This window comes from Petromyzon marinus, chromosome 45 (genome assembly GCF_048934315.1).
Source record: "Petromyzon marinus isolate PM22_M1 ecotype Great Lakes invasive population chromosome 45, UKy_Petmar_22M1.pri1.0, whole genome shotgun sequence".
NCBI lineage: Eukaryota > Metazoa > Chordata > Hyperoartia > Petromyzontiformes > Petromyzontidae > Petromyzon > Petromyzon marinus.
Window position 1 is genome coordinate 5,501,998 of NC_133711.1, and position 12,320 is coordinate 5,514,317.

Here is a 12,320-nt window from a genome sequence, read left to right on the forward strand (position 1 = left end):
AGCATAATTATCAGTAGCAGCGGCAACAGCGGTTTCATCATCATTCGATCGTCATCACCAGGGTGTCTCCATCATCACCAGAAGCATCGTTCATCATCCACCCATCATCATCATCATCTCCATCGTCTAAACATGATCGTAACCAACACCACAACTTACATTTCCACCACCACCACTAACACCGTCATCACCACAACCACTGCCACCACCACTAACACGGGCATCACCACCACTGCCAACACTACACTACCAAAGACGAAGATTCCCTCTTTAGATATTTGGGGCAAGTGCTGTTAAGCAATAGCACCTATGAAGGCCGGCACGGCACACGAGGAGATGGGTGGCCAGCACCACTCCCGGCCGCCTTCGTCTCCCAAGTGGCGATGTTTACACGCCGTAGCAGGTGCTCATTTGAGACCGAGTCGACCTAGGGGAGGCCCAGCACCGATTGAGATAATCGTCACCGGTGTTAGGCATGAGCGGGAATTCGAGCATCACCAGGTTGAGTTAGAGGCATTGGACCTCTGCGCTCACCAGGTGAGATGAGACCGTGACCATCTCGCTGCCAAGACACATTGTCACTCACCTGGCGTCGTGACCTGCCACTCAACTGCGTATCAGCGCAGACGCATATGCCGCGTCTGGGTACATTTCTGTGTGTCCAATCAGGTCAAAGCACTCACTTCATGTGAATAAATAAATAATTATTTAAGATATATGAGAGAGAAAATATATATATTAAACCCTCTGGGGAATTGTCTGTTCTTGCGATTATACACGGATTATTATAGAGACTTAACAACAAAAAACGCAAAGTCATGAACATTCTCTGAGTATTGATGTCTTCCAGTAAGCACGCTCGGTGGGGAGGGAGGGGAGGTGGTGGTGGGAGAGTTGGGAGTCGCTTGAGTACTAATCAGTGCTCTGTTTCATGATGAGTACATGAATGTTACAGTCATTCCCCGGTTTACGTCGGGGATGCGTTCCTGAATGGTGCGACGACGCATATCGTAACGACGTAACATCGAAGCGGTTACAGGGTGATGATGGTGGTGGTGGTGGTGGTGGCGAAGTCTGTGAGGCAACGGATAACGAGAAAGGACGGACAGATGATTCCGTCAGCGACGTAAGTGTTGGGTTCAGCAAATCGAGTGGTGGTGATATTATTAAAGTGACGACGTGTTTGCGAAACGACGTAAAATGGGGAGACGTGAATTGGTGTGTTACTATATTTAAAGACGGTCACTGCATCGCGCGCATATGCGTTTTTTTTGCGGCCGTCTGGAACGCTCTTCCTTCCGATATTAGGAAGCCACTAGGAACTATGCTCTTTTAAATCATCATCTAGATTTTAAACTCATTTCTTTTAGGAACTGCTTTTTGTGTTTAGTTTGTTGTCCTTCCCCCGCACCACCGATCATCACGGTTTCGCAACGTACGGTGCGAAAGACGGTTCACCATACAGGGCGTAGTATTTCTCGAGTTCGACGCAGCGTGACTTGCGATCTAGAAGCGCGCCGGTTCGATTCCATCTCCCGGCGTTGCGAATTTATATAAAGTATCACTCTTCTTAAATCCGACCCCCCCCCATACTGCCGCCTCTGTCCACACCCAGCGACGGTGTAAATGAGTTTAACTTCTAGGTGTTCGCGACCAATATTATCCATGAGAGGTATTTGATCGCGTAATTATGAACGTGTCGTAAAACTCGTCACTGGTTCAGCACACAGCGTGCTGACCTAGTAACGAATTGCCACCTTTTTTTGTTTACGTGACAAACCATACTCGTTGGCTATGGTCGGGTGGTGGCGGGTTCTAACGACACATTTGTGCTCACGCGACCTAACCCAGAAAAAGCGTCCATTGTGAATGCGTTGCGTCGCAGTTAAAGTCGATCGGCAGATCGTGCCGTGGTGGGTCAAGGTACTCCCACCTCTTCAGGCACACGTCTGGTCGACGTTGAAAGAACAGGCCAAATATCACCGTGGGGTTCGCTCAAGTCGGGAGGCCCTTCCGCCAGTAGTGGCAGGAGCAAGCAGGAGTTTCGTGTTTTAAATTATTCTCTAAAGCTGAACGGCTTTTTTTTAATCGAAGCATATCAAGCAGTGCACGTATACCGGGGAGACTGAGCGATTAAATGAGTTTGTATGCAGGTGCGAGGTGAATCGCTACATCGCAGGCTTTCATCCAACAGTGTATTGACCATGGGTGGTGCTGATGATGAGGCTGATGGAATACTGAACTTGATGGTGGAAAAAAAACGTGACGCACATACCAGTCTGCAAAGAGACAAGGGACATTTTCAATCTTTGCGCATTACCTGCAATGATGGTTGGATGAGAAACATGGACACTCACAATTAATCGAACTGAAATATTAAAAACGCGCAGAGTTGCAGGGAAGCGGGACACGTGGAGCACAGGGCACACGCAAACAAGAAACTAAACTAATAAAGAATTAAAGCTTTCGTGACTGCATAAATCACTCATTGGTTTTTTCGGTAAAGTCACGTATGTAGAAATAACATAAAATTATATTGAAACAAATCAATCACGACGTTTCGACCGCAACACAAGCGATCTTCATCAGGTGTAAAAAAACAAATAGCGAGGGAGCATATAGGGTGACACCAACGCAACACATAGAGAGCGCCAAACTGCACGGAGGTAAATACAACAAGTAGATGAGAGACGAGAATTCAACAAACCTAAGAAAAAATTACGTGATGCAAAACCAGTCAGGCCAACAACACAGTTAGACACTTGCCTGGCGGACCACGAATTTCAGAAGAGTGCTAAATTTCGTGTTCATCCTCTGGATTGAAGTAACAAACTAAACTGCAAACTGAACAATGTTTTGTTTTATTTACCAGGTAAGGCCCACTGAGCTATATGTAGCTATTTTTCAGAAGCGACCTGGCTACCACACATAATAGCTCAACGAAGTGGCTTATCATCACGTGGAAACGTACAGCAGCCAAACACTCCAGACGCGTGATGGCGATTCTACATGTGGAGGGGGAGAAACCCAGAGAAAAATCCACGCGACCATGAGGAGAGAGACACGCAAACACCACATATACAGGCGTCAGGGTTAGTGATCGAACCCACGACCATCATGTTTACCAGGCGAGGTAGTTAACATCTCGCCACCGTGGCACCCAGCAAGAGACATGATATCACGTTGAATATAGACCGTGCGCTTGTGTAGCGCATTTCTACCGAAGGGGTATTGGTCGGCGGCTGTACCGGATGAAGCTTGTGTGAGGCCTGTAGAATATGTTATGAAGGGGCACTACATAAATTAAAAAAACCATTAATATTAAAGCACATGTTTTTTACTTGCATAGTAAAGTAATTGTATTGTGTATTTGTTATACAGCCAGATAATACGATAAATCGATCACCTTAAACACTGAGTCATACGTACAAGTTGAAGGCAGTATAGTACTATAGTAATAGAGCAAGTGCAGAATCACTGAACCGGAATTGATAGCTTGAAAGCGTTTAGCGCGGGGCCCTTGAATATGTAGCTACTTTTGCTCCTACGATAATCCGGCACTGGTCGGCAGTCGAGACTAATGATGATAATAATAATTCAAATGTATAATTGCGCATTCCATCGGAGGATCCCAAAGCGCAATGCATGAAAAGCAGAAAACAAAAACGGAACCATGGAACAACCGACTCAAACTAAAGAGGTAAGGCTCAGTTTAAAGAGATGGGGTTTTCAAACCAGACTTGAATCTATCTACCGACTCAGATTGCCCGGATTTCAAGTGGCGAGGCGTTCCATAGCGTGGGTGCCACGCTAACAAAGGCACCGATCACCAAAAGAGCGAAAGCCTAGACCCGGGAGTGCTGAGCAGTTGGAGATCAGAAGATCTTAAGGACCTTGATTGAATAAATACATGTATTAGTTCCTGCAAGTAATGTGGGGTAAGCCCTTTAAAAGCCGTATAGGTTAATGATGAGAAAGGCCCGAGGCTGCGTCCAACAACGAGATAGAGAAATGAACGAGGCGAGCTCGGATGCAGGGAGATTGATTGTTGTTTGTTGCATTTGTAAACAACAACAAATAAAAATACGTTTATGTTATAGAGCGTCATCCGTTCTTCACAGCATCCCATAACGCTGTCATGATGAGGGATAACGACAGATTGGGGGAGAACTTCATCCAGTAGTGGCTAGATCGCTGCCATGGTCAATCCACCGCTGGATGAAGGCCTCCAGATACCGTCACATCGTCTCGTCATCCATTGGCGTCAACAACTGGAATCCACCCAGCAGCTTCGCGTGAGCTGAGTCCATCGCTCTCTCTCTCTGCTGTGGTTATCTTCCCGTCATCCCCTTTGGCTGCCACTCCCGTCTCGTGGGTGGAACGTCGCCCCACAATCCCACGTGGGCCCCGTGCAAAAGCGCAATGTGGAAAACCCCCTCTCTTGACAAACAGAGCCGGGGGTAACTTTGAACCCGCATGCGTTCTCTAATCCACGTGCTCCCCCGGCCTTGAGAAGTGTCAAGCGAAAATGTCGAGCCACGTAGCAGCAGCAGAAGCCTCTTTGGTAAAAAAAAAGTAAAAAATGAGACTCGGCGAGGCTGCTGTGCGTACATTAAGGAGGACACTATCATGAGCAGTGTCGTTATTGTTGTTGTTATTGTTGTTTGTTGGCATTGAGAGCGTCTATGACGTCTCGGCTGTGACTGCTCACAGCCGCGGTGTTCATGAAGACGAGTGTGCTATGTGCCCCGCGCCCTGCATCCTTGTCACCGGCTCTGAAAGGAAGGCATAACGAGAGCTTAACAGACACATAGATCACAGAGCGTGCGTGTGCAGGCGAGGTGCGGGGGTGGTGGTGGAGGAGGGAGTAGTGGTGGTTATAGTAGTGTTGGAAGGAGTTGTGGTGGTGGTAGTGTTAGATGGGTAGTGGTGAAGGCGGTGGTAGTGTTTGCTCGTGGTAGTTTTGGTGGTGTGGGTAGCGGTGGTGGTGGTGATAGTGGTAACAAAGGTCGGGGTAGTGGAGGTGGAGGGATAGTGGTGCTGTGGTGAACTAGGTAGTGGCGGTGCTGCTGGTGGTTATTGACGTGAAGTGGTGGTGCAGTGGTGAGAATCACCTCTCTAGAGATGTTGAGACGCGCCTCTCTGGCCGACGTGCTGTGAAGAAGATCCGTTGCCTTGAAACGTCACCTATCAGACATTCGCTTATTTCTCAGGCAGCGTGCACTTCTTTATTAGCGCGCAACAAGACGTTCACTAATTAGACGTTCACTCTCTCTAACCCACGGTTTCCCTCTTGCCGTCTCTCTGTGTAATTCCAAGCGTGCATCTCCCCATGCTTCTTTGCGCAACTTTTCGGCTTTTTCGGGTTCTATTCTCCTGGCTGTGCCATGCGTCCATGTCCACGATCCATCTCAGAACCAGGCAATGTACCCTGACTACAAGCGTCTATTATTTAGGTCGCATTGCCCCGAACGATTTCCCACTTTGGAGGTTTTGTGGTATCACAAATGACATGGATATGAATTATGCACGAAACTTGAACATTAATTATGAACTCCTAGGTTATATAAATCATGTTTTAATTCATGTAAAAATAACAAAACATACGGAATGTATTGTGTGCCCCCCCCCCCATACGTTAAAGCGCGTGTCTCTATGATCGTGCGGTGAATGGTAGTGTAGTATTGGTTTAGCGCCCTGCGCTACGAAACCCAGCCACCTGAATTCGATTCCCAGCACGCAGGCAACATCAGTGGGCGAGTGATATCCTAACTGGTCCTTATTATTTCTCCCCTCCACCAGCGTGGTGAAGTATGGTCAAACAGCACCAATGATTAAACACGCCGTTCGGGAGGTCTTCATCCAGCAGTGGATTGGCAAAGCGCGCGGTAAACTAATGATGTTTTAATGACCAATTAGGCGTCATTGTCAACTTAACAGTTATCAATTCCGCAAACCTGCATCATCATTCACATCGTTACCCATCAATTAACCGCACAATGCGATCGTGATGACACATCAATATGCAATCAAAGGCGAAAGAATCACTTCTCAAATTAGTGCACATTAAACACATTAAGAGTAAACAGTCCCCCCCTCCCCATCTCGGCTAAGTATAAACGCGAGTATGTCTCCAGCTTTTGTGGAGGTACAGTGAGGGAAAAAAGTATTTGATCCCCTGCTGATTTTGTACATTTGCCCACTGACAAAGAAATGATAAGTCTATAATATTAATGGTAGGTTTATTTGAACAGTGAGAGACAGAATAACAACAACAAAAATCCAGAAAAACGCATGTCAAAATTTTATAAATTGATTTGGATTTTAATGAGGGAAATAAGTATTTGACCCCTCTGCAAAACATGACTTAGTACTTGGTGGGAAAACCCTTGTTGGCAATCACAGAGGTCAGACGTTTCTTGTAGTTGGCCACCAGGTTTGCACACATCTCAGGATGGATTTTGTCCCACTCCTCTTTGCAGATCTTCTCCAAGTCATTAAGGTTTCGAGGCTGACGTTTGGCAACTTGAACCTTCAGCTCCCTCCAGAGATTTTCTATGGGATTAAGGTCTGGAGACTGGCTAGGCCACTCCAGGACCTTAATGTGCTTCTTCTTGAGCCACTCCTTTGTTGCCTTGGCCGGGTGTTTTGGGTCATTGTCATGCTGGAATACCCACCCACGACTCATTTTCAATGCCCTGGCTGAGGGAAGGAGGTTCTAACCCAAGATTTGACGGTACATGGCCCCGTCCATCGTCCCTTTGATGCGGTGAAGTTGTCCTGTCCCCTTAGCAGAAAAAAAACACCCCCAAAGCATAATGTTTCTACCTCCATGTTTGACGGTGGGGATGGTGTTCTTGGGGACATAGGCAGCTTTCCTCCTCCAAACACGGCGAGTTGAGTTGATGCCAAAGAGCTCCATTTTGGTCTCTTCTGACCACAACACGTTCACACAGTTGTCCTCTGAATCATTCAGATGTTCATTGTCAAACTTCAGACGGGCATGTATATGTGCTTTCTTGAGCAGGGGGACCTTGCAGGCGCTGCAGGATTTCAGTCCTTCACGGCGTAGTGTTACCAATTCTTTTCTTGGTGACTATGGTCCCAGCTGCCTTGAGATCATTGACAAGATCCTCCTGTGTAGTTATGGGCTTATTCCTCACCGTTCTCATGATCATTGCAACTCCACGAGGTGAGATCTTGCATGGAGCCCCAGGCCGAGGGAGATTGACAGTTCTTTTTTGTTTCTTCCATTTGCGAATAATCGCAGCAACTGTTGTCACCTTCTCACCAAGCTGCTTGGCAATGGTCTTGTAGCCCATTCCAGCCTTGTGTAGGTCTACAATCTTGTCCCTGACATCCTTGGAGAGCTCTTTGGTATTGGCCATGGTGGAGAGTTTGGAATCTGATTGATTGATTGATTGCTTCTGTGGACAGGTGTCTTTTATACAGGTAACAAGCTGAGATTAGGAGCACTCCCTTGAAGAGTGTGCTCCTAATCTCAACTCGTTACCTGTATAAAAGACACCTGGGAACCAGAAATCTTTCTGATTGAGAGGGGGTCAAATTCTTATTTCCCTTATTAAAATGCAAATCAATTTATAACATTTTTGACATGCGTTTTTCTGGATTTTGTTGTTGTTATTCTGTCTCTGACTGTTCAAATAAACCTACCATTAAAATTATAGACTGATCATTTCTTTGACAGTGGGCAAACGTACAAAATCAGCAGGGGATCAAATACTTTTTTTCCCTCACTGTAAGGGTTGGTGGATCAGGTACATGTTTGTATGTAATATGTATGTTGAATTTCTTTCGCACCGTACGTAGACGACCCTGCTAATCGGAGGATCGGGGGTGCGAAGTACAAAGCACTCGTACTCGACATGCTGTTTGCGGATTGGAGATGTCAGTTGTAGCAAGCGGATTCGCGAATCCATCTGTACAGCGTTACTTTGAGAGGTATCTAAACGTGCGAGCGGTGGGTGCTTTTCTCCGGCTGCTCTGGAAGTTTCCCTCCCATCACACGGAGCTCAGCTCAGCTCCTCTCGTTGTTTCGTTGTTAAAGGGAATTTGGGACAAACATCCCACGTTCCTAGATTTTATTAAAAAATAATCGCATTATTGTTGTTGATCTGAACACGGTTTGACATTTGAAACAGAGCGCCCCAAATTAGATTTCAATGAGTTCGATTTGTTTAGCCATCATTTTGTATGTGCCATAAAGAAGGGCCGTAGCCTGAAACGTCTCCTATTATATACAGATTTTTTTAAAAATAGATTTTCTTTTCAAGCCCATACATTGTAATTGGCATCGCATCTTATTAACGTGTGGAATCGGTGGTTAAACAAAACTGCCTTATTGCAAAACAATAATATGAAAGACGACGTTTCAAGCAATGGCCCTTCTTCACAGCACGTAAAAATTACACCGCTTGGTACCACTCATCGGCAAGTCCACTCAGCTCCACATCCTCCCGTACCGCATCAGCTCCATCTCTTCACCAGCCCGTGTCGTGCTCGTTTAGCCCCCTCTATCCGGCCAAACAGAAGCTGTTCGGGCGTCCGGTGGCTGGGCATTCGGGCTACACGACCCGGCCAACAAAGCCTCGCCTGCCGGAGGAACTCACCGATGGGACTGCGTCCAGATCTTTCGAGGATTTGTGAACTGCTCACGCAATTCAGCCTTGCTTTTACCCAGAATGAATCGTGGGCAGTCCCAGCCTGACAGTATCGCAGATGTCTCACGGTTTCGCAACCACGGAGAAGGGAGGGCATTACTGTGGCCGAGAAGACCCGAAGCTTTCGCTTGGAGCGACATGCCGGGTAGCTTCCACGCGGCGTTACGCGGTCGATGAAAAGATAATACCGCTAGACTGATTCAGAGTGAGACCTCCGCTGCTCATAAGCACACTGCCCAGGTAGGGAAACTTCTCCACTCTCTGCACAACTATCGCATCAAAGATCTATTGTTTGTTAAGTTTGTTGTCCCGACCCCGCACCTCCGAATCGCACGGTTGGCTACGTACGGTGCGAAATAAGTTCAACACACTTACATACGTATATATACAGTATATACATTCACACATACGCAGATACACAGACACGCATATACAAAGACAAAGATCCCCCCGATAGTCTTAAGAGACGGTTGGGGCAAGTGCTGTTAGCGAGCACCTATGAAGGCCGGCACGGCACACGAGAGCGGGTGGTTGGCTAGCACCACGCCCGGCCGCCTTTGTCTCCCTAGTGGCTAAGTTTTTTTTTACACCGCACCAGGTACTCATTTGAGACTGAGTCGACCAAGGAGAGACCCAGGACCGGTTCACATAACACCTATGAAGGTGTTGGGTGGCCAGCACCACGCCCGGCCGCCTTTGTCTCCCCAGTGGTAATATTTACACACGCCAGGTACTCATTTGATGCCGAGTCGACCTAGGAAAGGCACAGGACCGGCTCAGATAATGGTCACTGGTGTTGACCATTGGCGGGAATCGAACCGCTGCACCACCGCTTCCCACGCTTACACACACACACATCGACACGCATAAACGTGCATACACACACCGCCAGTCAAACACACTCATACTCACAGTCGCAAACATCAGTCTCACACGCACATAAACACACGCACCTCCGAATACCACGGTTGGTCACGCACGGTGCGAAAAAAGTTCAACATCGTACAAAGACACAAACAAAGGCAAAGATCCCCCGTATAGTCTTAACAGATTGTTGGGGCAAGTGCTGTTAGCGAGCACCTGTGAAGATCGGTACGGTACGGAGACAAAGAAACGCACACACACACACACAGTCCAACGCACGGACATACATTCACACTCGCTCCTCTCTCACACACACACACACTCCAACTCTCACACGTACAAAGTGACACACTCGCTCACTCACTCGCTCGCTCGCCGCGTGTTGAGCCCTGCATCACGCATGTCCGTCACGTGTCGCGATGCACGCACAACACGGCTCGCGAACATGCGGGATTAGTGGTGGTGGTGGTGGTTGATGTAGCAGCTCACGCACGCATAGCTCACAGTCGCCCGCCCTGTCGCGTCGTTCATAGGTGACCTCCCGTGCCCCACAACAACCCACATCCACCTCCACCATCAAACCATCGCACTCGTCACCAACCACCCCACCCTCCTCCTCCTTCTCTCTCGAGCCTCCCCCACACACCGCACACCCTGCCCCTAACTCCCCCCTTCCCCTCCTCTTACACCCTCCAACCACATCCCCCCCTCCCCAACACACACACATCACCCATCCCCCCTATCATCATCCACCACCGATCACCGGAATCTCTCACTCCGGCACCCCCCACCCCTCAACCACGTCCTAGGCATCACCAAAATCCGTCGACACAAAGACAAAGATCGCCCAGTCGAGACTGAGTCGTCCGCTATGGAGGGCCCAGGGCACCGGATCAGACAACTCGTCACTGGGGTTGTTGGCCGCGAACGGGACTCGAACTCAGGTGGCCGGATTCCGGAGCTCGGCACGCTTCCTCACCGTCCAACCACATCGAAACATAAATTCACACAGCCACCCCGATCCTCCACCGCCTATCACCCCAATGTTTCACTCTGGTTCCCCCAAACCCATCCTACGAATCACCAAATGCGTACTCAATCACTCACTCACTCACCCACTCACTCACTCAATCACTCACTCAATCACCCACTCACTCACTCACTCATCCACTCACTCACTCACCCACTCACTCACCCACTCACTCACTCACCCACTCACTCACTCAATCACCCACTCACCCACTCATTCACTCAATCACCCACTCACTCACCCACTCACTCACTCAATCATCCACTCACTCACTCAACGACTCACTCACCCACCCACTTACTCAACCACTCACTCACATACTCACTCACCCACTCACCTACTCACTCACCCACTCACTCACTCACCCACTCACTCACTCACCCACTAACTCACTCACCAACTCACTCACTCACCCACTCACTCACCCACTCACTCACCCACTTACTCACTCACTCACCCACTCACTCACTCACCCACCCACCCACCCACTCACCCACTCACTCACTCACCCACTTACTCACTCACCCACTCACTCACCCACTCACCCACTCACTCACTCACCCACTCACTCACTTACCCATTCACTCACTCACCCACCCACCCACTCACCCACTCACCCACTCACTCACCCACTCGCTCACCCACTCACTCACTAACCCACTTACACGCCACCAAAGACAAAGACCTCCCCCACCCCTCGTATAGCCTTAACGGACTTTTGGGGCAAGTGCTGTTAGTGAGTATCAGCACCCATTAAGGCCACCACGGCACGCGAGCGGGTTTGGGTGGCCAGCAACCTCGCCCGGCCGCCTTTGTCTTCCTCGTGGCGAAGTTCACGCACCGCACCAGGTACTCATTTGTGTACACAGCAACACCACCACCACTTTCGTGAACACAGAGACACGTTACTCCAACCACCCAGCCACCACCATCACCATTTTCGTGTATACAGAGACACGTGACCCTAACCACCCAGTCACCACCACCACTTTCGTGAACACTGAGACACGTTACCCCAACCACCCAGCGACCACCACCATTTTCGTGAACACAGAGACACGTGACCCTAAGCACCCAGCCACCACCACCACTTTCGTGAACACAGAGACACGTTACCCCAAGCACCCAGCCACCACTACCACCACTTTCGTGAACACAGAGACACGTTACCCCCACCACCCAGCCACCACCACTTTCGTGAACAAAGACACGTTACCCCCACCACCCAGCCACCACTACCACCACTTTCGTGAACACAGAGACACGTTACCCCAACCACTCAGCCACCACCACTTTCGTGAACAAAGACACGTTACCCAAACCACCCAGCCACCACCACAACCACCACCACCTTCATTCATATACTGCCATGGGTCACGCAGTTCTTACGACCTTGCTCAATACGAGCAGTGAAATAACTCTCTACCATACTCTTTGGTTCTTTCGGTAAAGTCACGTAGGTAGGAAAATACAATAAAAAAATTATATATCACGACTTTTCGATCGCAACACAAGCGGTCGTCCTTAGGCGGAAAAAAATAATCCAGCAGTGGAACTGCTGAACCAGGAAGAACACGAAACGTCGTGATATATTATTTTTTTTTTCCTACGTGACTTTACCGAAATAACCAAAGAGTATGGATTTCTGCAGCCACGAAAGCTTCAAATGAACTATCTATAAGTTACAACTTTAAGAGTGCTGCATGTTGCTGAGCATTTGGCGTTTTAGGGATTTAGGATTTGTC